Below are 7990 nucleotides of genomic sequence, written 5' to 3'. Positions count from 1 at the left end.
CTTGTTATTAACAAGTCATCAACATATAGGGCAACTATCAGCTTAACAGAATCATCAACCTTCTGAACATACAAAGTTGATTCTGTTATACTTCTATCAAACCCCAAACTTCTGAAATGCTGGTCAACTCTGTCATACCAGGCTCGTGGAGCCTATTTCAAACCATACAAAGCTTTTACTAACTTACATACTTTAGTTTCTGAACCTTTCACAACATAGCCTTTAGGCTGTTCCACATAAATGTCTTTTGTCAGTATGCTAGTCAAGAATGCAGATTTCACATCAAGATGGCTTATTTTCCAACCTTGCTTAACTGATAATGCCACAAGTAATCTTAATGTGTCAAGCTTGGCAACATGTGCAAATGTTTCAAAAAAATCAATACCATAAGTCTGTGCAAACCCCTTTACAACCAGCCTTGCTTTGTACTTGTTTATTGTACCATCTGGGTTCAAGTTTGTCCTGAACAGCCATTTAACACCAATAACATTTTGATCCTTTGGCTTATCAACCAAATTCCAAGTGTTATTCTTTAAAATCATACTCATTTCAGTGTCCATTGCAACCTTCCAATTTGCATCTACACTGGCTTCTGCAAAACAAGTAGGTTCAGCCATAGCAACATTACATCTGCTGTAGATATCAGCCAATGACCTTGTTCCTCTAACTGCTGAATGTTTATCTTCAATGTCTTCAATCTCACTAGCTTCATCATCCACTGTCTTGTTGGATAATTCAACTAGATCAACACTTTCAGCTACATTTTTTTCAAAATTCCATTTCTGCCCTTCATCAAACATCACTTTTTTGCTTATAAATAGCCTCTCAGACTTAACATTCAGTAGTCTATAGGATCTAATTTAGACCTCTTCTCATCATCAATCTTTGTACAGCAGACACAACCAAACACTCTAAGATGAGACACTGTTGGCTTATGATTGTACCACAATTCATAAGGAGTTTTTGAAGCTAAAGCTTTAGTACATGTCACATTCAAAATATAATTAGCAATATTTACTGCCTCAGCCCAAAGCTTCTTTGGTAAATCCATTTGGAACATCATACATCTACTCATCTTTAAGAGAGTCCTGTATTTTCTTTCTGCTGTCCCATTTTGATGAGGACTATATGTCACAGTCAACTGATGCCTAACTCTCAGATTCTCTAAAAACTTCTCAAACTTTGATGAAGTAAACTCTGAGCCATTGTCACTTCTCAGTGTTTTAAAATGCAACTCTGCAAAGTTCTTAACTAATTTTCTGAACTTGACAAACTACTGCAAAGCATCTGACTTATGCACCAGAAAATAAACCCAACAGAATTTGGTATAGTCATCAATGAAAAGTTAAAAATACTTACTACCATTCAAAGATGCTTCTTGCATAGGACCACAAAGATCTGTATGAATGAGTTTCAATTTCTGCTGAGCTTTCCACCTTCTCTCCTTAGAATGGGGCTTTTTGCACTGTTTTCCAAACTGACAAACATCACATAGTTTTAAAGCCTTTTGTATACCAGGTAATCCATCTACCATATTTTCTGATGCCATCCTGACAAGTGAATTGTAATTCACATGTCCAAACACCCTGTGCCACAATTCTAACATATTCACTTCACCATATAAGGCACTATGCTCAGTTTCCATTAGATTCAATGGATAACATCTTCTCTTCATAGCTACTGTCAGAATTTCAGCACCTGTTCTGTCAAAGATAGTGCAAGCTTTATCTTTGAATAGCAACACATACTTATTATCAGTCAATTGACCAACACTCAACAGATTTTGCTATGCATCAGGTACAAAGTACACATCAGAAATGGATTTCAATCCTTTTGGAGTTTTCACTATAACAGTACCTACTCCAAGTATCTTCAAAAACATACCATTGTCAATTTTCACTCTGGCATTATCTAGTTTACTGAACAGTTTCTCATTTCCTGTAATGTGGTTAGAACTACCACTAACAATCAACCAGGTATCATTCTTAGCTGAATTAATATCAACTTCAACCATGTACAGCACTTCCTCAGACTTAGTAACTTCCTCAGCTACTTCTGCTTTGTGAAGTATCCTTCTTCAGCCTTCTTCACTTTACAAACCCTCTCTACATGACCAAGCTGATTACAACCTCTACACTTCACATGAGGTTTGTACTAGCAATACTTAGGCGTATGATTGCTCTTTTTACAATAAGGACAAGGAGGATACTTGTCCTTTATTTTCCCTTGCTTATCCTCACCTCCTTTACTGTGCTTTGGCTTCTTAGAACCCTCACCCTTTCTCCTTAAGCCTTTGGTCTTTGCAACCAAAGCATTTTTAATAGAAGCTTCACACCTAAGAGCTCTCCTTTGCTCTTGAGCAACCAATGCAACAACCAGCTCATTAACAGAAATTTTGGTTAGATCTTTAGAATCTTCCAAAGACGAAATCTTATATTCAAATCTCTTTAGAATACTAACCAAAATTTTGTTCACTACTCTCTTATCACTCACATCTTCTCCTAACTGTCTCAACTCATTAACCAACCTCAACAATTTGTCAGTATAATCCCGAATGTTATTTTCCTCCTTCATCTTCATAAGCTCAAACTGTCTAGACAAATTCAACATTTGCATTGTCCTAGTTCGACACTACCTTGGTATTCCTCTTTCAAACTATCCCAAACAACCTTAGGATCCTCATAATTCATGATTTTTGCAAAAATAGTTTCAGAAACAGCAGACTGTAAACAGATTAATGCTTTGTACCTTTTAGCTACATCCTCATTGTGTTGTTTGATCTGCGCCAAAGTAGGATTGGCATGCCTCAGCATAGAAGCTTCTCCAGACTTAATTGACTCCCACAGATCAAAAGCCTTTAGGTACGTTCGCATCTTCACAGCCCAAAAGGGGCAATTCACTCTAGAAAAGATAAGAGGTGAACCAGCACTGAAACCTGTGGTTACCATTTGATTTGAGGAAGGTACACTCAAGAATGAACAATCAAATTACAAGTCCCTTAAGAATAAGAGCTCTAATACCATGTAAGATTTTGTAAGTGTTTATGAAATCCAGAATAAGAGAGAAGAAACAGAGAAAATAGAAGAAAATTCTAAACAGAGTAGTGAAAATATATACAGGAATTCATCAAATTTTTTAGTACATCTCTTAGTATTTATATGAGAGATTTTGAATTCAAAAACTACCTAGATCCACAAAAATAGCAACGACTTTCAAAACAAAATGAATCAAGCCTGAACTCAGCTCACATTCACCATGAAAACCAGTGCCCAGCAAATAGATTACCAAATTGAAAAACAGACTTGGCTTAAAGCCTTACAAGAAATACAAAACGACACCTTAACAGTAAAACATAAAAGAAACTAAGCAAAACGACAAACTTCAACAGCGTTTCATTAATAACAAAGAAGTAGAAAACAAAACGACCCCTTATTGCTGCGTTTTGACTTCCAACGGCTACTTTAATTTGTCGTTACAACCCGCCACCTGATTCTCCCTTCTTCCACAGCTTACAGCTTTTTATCTACTAACTAAAGATCACCTTTCTAACATTGTTACGTAGATAATATACAAAATTTGAAAAAATTTTTAATGATTTTTGATATTTTTACTTAAGATAATGTTCTTACCATTTAGTAAGTATTGATCAGATTTTACTTCTGTATTTATTGATACTTAAAGAAGTTTTACAAGAAGCCCGACCTGGCTTTTTAGATAGCCATTGGCCTAAAGGCTACTTGGAATAAACCCCTAGACAATTTTAAGTAACCCCTGTTCAAGCCACCATTACAATGCAATAACCTGGCCTTACCAAAGAACACGAATACAGTAAAACCAATAAACAGATACCTAATAGAGTAACATAAATAATCAAACTCACTACCAATGATCATACAGATTAACTATCAGCAGAGTAACAAATAGAATCTGGCCATACCACAGTTGATACCTCAAGGATCCAAGTTCATTACTTATATCCATCTAACCTCATCAATAAAAAAAAAAAAACAGTTAACACAAACTCAGGAGAACATTCATACGATCCAACTTTGATACTATTACTGGTTTTGGTTGTTTGTTGCAAAACTTTGACGGCTACAACAATGTGTCTTGAGTTGTTGATGACAAACTTTGAAATTAGTAGTTGCGGACTTAAAATTTTACATGAGGGGTGCCTTATCACCAGTGACGGAAGATGTTATGGTCTATGAATCTATAACTAGTCCAACTCGATTGGACCATCAAGTTAGCAAGGATGTGCCATACGTACGAGACTCGATTTGGCCATGGGGTGATATGACCCATGAGTTCAACATTAGTTGTTGGCGAGTTAACATTGATTGGGGGTTTCCAGATGCACTACACGTCAACAATGTTGGACAGCACGAGCAAGGTGTGGACAGATGGGTCATGTCGAGCAGTGCAGGACAACAAGCTTGGCGTGCCAAGCTTGTGCACATATTATGCGCACAAGAGACGAGCACATAGGCCTCACGCATGAGGAGAATGTGAACATGGGTACACATACAGAAATGACGCACGTGTTGTGCGCATGTGGAAGCCTCGCACTAGAAGGCCACACACACACACAACCTGCCGGCCAGAAGGCTGTGAGCATACAGGCTACACTTCAGAGGGCGCACACTAGAAAGCCTCGCACTAGAGGGCCACACTTCAGAGGGCCATGCATTAGTGGGCCACACATCACTGAGCCGCATGCAAGCTATGCCAAGGGGACTCATGCATATGGACTTGCACATTAGTAGGTAGTGTACAAAAAGACAACACATATGAGGGTGGTTTATTAGCTACTAGGAAGAGTAGCAGCCAAGTTAGTGTTTTAAAGAAATTAGAATACTTTTCATATCTATTATTTACTTTACTTGCACTCTAAGAAAGGTTAGCATTGGATTACTTCTTTTTATTTTATTTACTTTACTTACACTTCAAGGAAAGTTAGGATTAAATTATTTTTTATGTTATTTATTTTACTTATACTCCAAATAAACCTAGGTGTAAAATGGTTATCACATTATAAAATAACCTGTCAAGCCCTACTCTATTATATACTTGTCATGTCATTCATATGCTTGATAAAATGTTTGTATAAGTGAATGTATCGAAAAATCATTAAAAATCGGTATTGTACCTAGTGATACAATTAAGTTGATTAAAACCTCAAACTAAGCCAAATAAAGATTTTACGATGTATTTGAGAGTTATTGAATCTTAGAATGTCTTATTATGATGATTCGAAATTCGAGGATTGATTTGGAGTTAATTCGGAAATTTTCATAACGTAGGGGCAAAATGGTCATTTTGCCACCTAATGGCAAAATTGAAATATTGGATGATATTTTGACTAAATTTGACTAGGATCTATTGGTGTCTTTTGATCGTTAGAATGATCTTTGTTTAAAGATCTCCAACTTCATGTTGGAATTTTGACAGGGTAAAAAAACTCAAGTAGTTGATACGTATAATTAAGTATTTAATTTTGGGATATATTTATAATGTAATTTATATTTTTAATTAAGTACATAATATTATGTTAGTAATAAGCATGTGAATCTAGCTTGAAGTTCATGGACATGGACAAGATTATTGGGTTGAAGTTCAATTTGTTAAGTACATGGACAAAGCCAAGACTTTTCCCTTGGCGACTTGGTTAAGAACAACATTATTTAATTATAGTAAAGGAGATCAAATATAGTATAAAACATGCCAAGTTCACTGAAACAGTACTGTAATTGCATCAGTAAGTATAAAATTATTTTGATTAAAAGAAAGAAATATATGTATAAAATATATAATTATTTTGATTAAAAGTAAGAAACCTAAAATTTTCCTACGTTGTATATATGAGATAAAGTCTAAGGGAATATGTCTCTTTAATTTTATATATTGTTACTTTATTTTGATTTTTAGATAATTTCACTAATTGAGATGTAGTGACACCAAACTGGTCCATCATTGTCTTTATTATCAGTATAAATTCTTATTTATCAAAAGGAAAATGCTCGAATCTCATGCTACGTGCCATCCATCAATTTCTAGTAACTTTCACCTGATGGAAATTGGTTGAGAAAATTTACTCATCAGTGAATTTTGGGAGTATGTGTATATTATGATAAGCGTCATCTGGGTCGTACTGTTTGTTCAATGAACCAACTCAATAAATCTCAATCCATAAATATAAATAATAAATGCCTTATCTAACATGCATGATCAAGTGATTGCAGAGAAGAAAAATAGGCCATCCATTCATGCCTATTCTGGCAATGTATATGGTATAGCTCAACCCAAACTTTCATGATACCTTTCCTTTTCTATGTATATATATATATATATATATATTTATTTATTTATTCATTTTGCTTTCCTAAGAATTTGTTTTCAAAATTGTAATAATGAGAGGCAAGGCTTTTCATGTGATAGAGGCCTGAATTAGTGGAAAATGTGTTTGTGGTTGTTAATGCTAGCCATAAGATCTGATTTGCTTCAAGAGAGTGGAAGGCAAGAAATAGGAGGATGTGAGGGTTTTGATTAATTTGTTAGATAGGCATAGAATCCAGAGATTTTTAGGGAAAAATATGTATATATTGTTTAACATTACTTTGATTTTGATTCTTCTTTTGTGCTTATTTCAAAATTAATGATTTTTATATAAAAATGGATAAAAAATAAAACCCAAATTTTTAAAAATAGGTTCAAAAAGTCAATTGACAATAAAAAAGGGCATGATCCCACTTGGTCATTGTCAATAACTTAGCAATATATTTATACTTATTGATCAAAGGATGGAAAAGGACCGAGAGGAATTTACCCTAGTTGGTAGAGTCAATTACCTTCATAAAAATTTTGGGTTCTAAATTTAAGCATCATATTTAGATATGGACAGCAGTGGGTTAAACAAACATCTCATGTAAATCTTTATTTATTTTTTGGTATGTATGAGAAAGTCTAAAAAGGAAAGATCAGTGAATTTAAATTTTTAATCTCAACTATCAATAGTAATAGTTTAAAATTTAATGTCACGTTTACATAAAAAATTATAATCACAATAATCAAATATAATATTTCATATGAAAATTCAATCAAACAAATAAATCAACATATAATTAGATAAATTTAATATAAAATTAGATCAAATTCACGCATAATATAATTTAAACATGATTACTCTTCGAGATTTCGGAACCTTTTTATCGTCGTTGGGGCAAGGCCTTGTCGGCTTCTTTTCCATCTTTATACCACCATACATTCATGAGATTCCAACATTATTTATCATCATCAACCATGCAATCCCTCTCGTTCTAGGTTTTCCTAGCAACATATATTTCCTTGTGAAAATTAAGTGATCCCTCACACTTGTGTACTGTAATGGCACATGAAATTTATGGACCAAAAACTGAAGATGCTGATGACAAATTCTAGAAAGAGCCTCAAAAGACAACCTTTAATTTCTGGTTGGAAGGGTTGCATCTCCTTTGACCCCGATTGAGTGTCACTGAACAACTATAGATCGATGAAGCAACACCTCCTACCACCTGCTTTCTATCCCAAATTAAAGCTGCTAACCTAATTGCAAGTGTTTCATCCCAATACTCACTACTCTGATACTTTTCAAGGGGAGCCACAAACTACAGAGTCTTTTTGCTAAGAGTGACAATTTGGGAGGTTTGAAGTATGTTTAGGCAACAATTGTCTTCTGCCATACTAATTAATATTCACGTGCTAGACATGGAAGGATAACTGATATAGCTGTCCTGCCTGAAAAATTTCTAATCAACGATTCTGATACTTATAATTTCAATATGAAGAAGTTAGTGCAGCTAATTATTTAACCATGCTATTTTCCATTATATGACATATATAGTAGATAATAATCTCTATTTTATCTTTTTCCTTTTTATATATTTTCAACTTATTACTTGTTTGTTTACTCTTTAAGTTACTAGGCCTGACAGCTGAAAAGTTAATTCAATAA

Source organism: Theobroma cacao, chromosome 10 (assembly GCF_053813885.1).
Source record: "Theobroma cacao isolate CCN51 chromosome 10, ASM5381388v1, whole genome shotgun sequence".
Lineage (NCBI taxonomy): Eukaryota > Viridiplantae > Streptophyta > Magnoliopsida > Malvales > Malvaceae > Theobroma > Theobroma cacao.
This window is presented reverse-complemented; position numbering follows the sequence as displayed.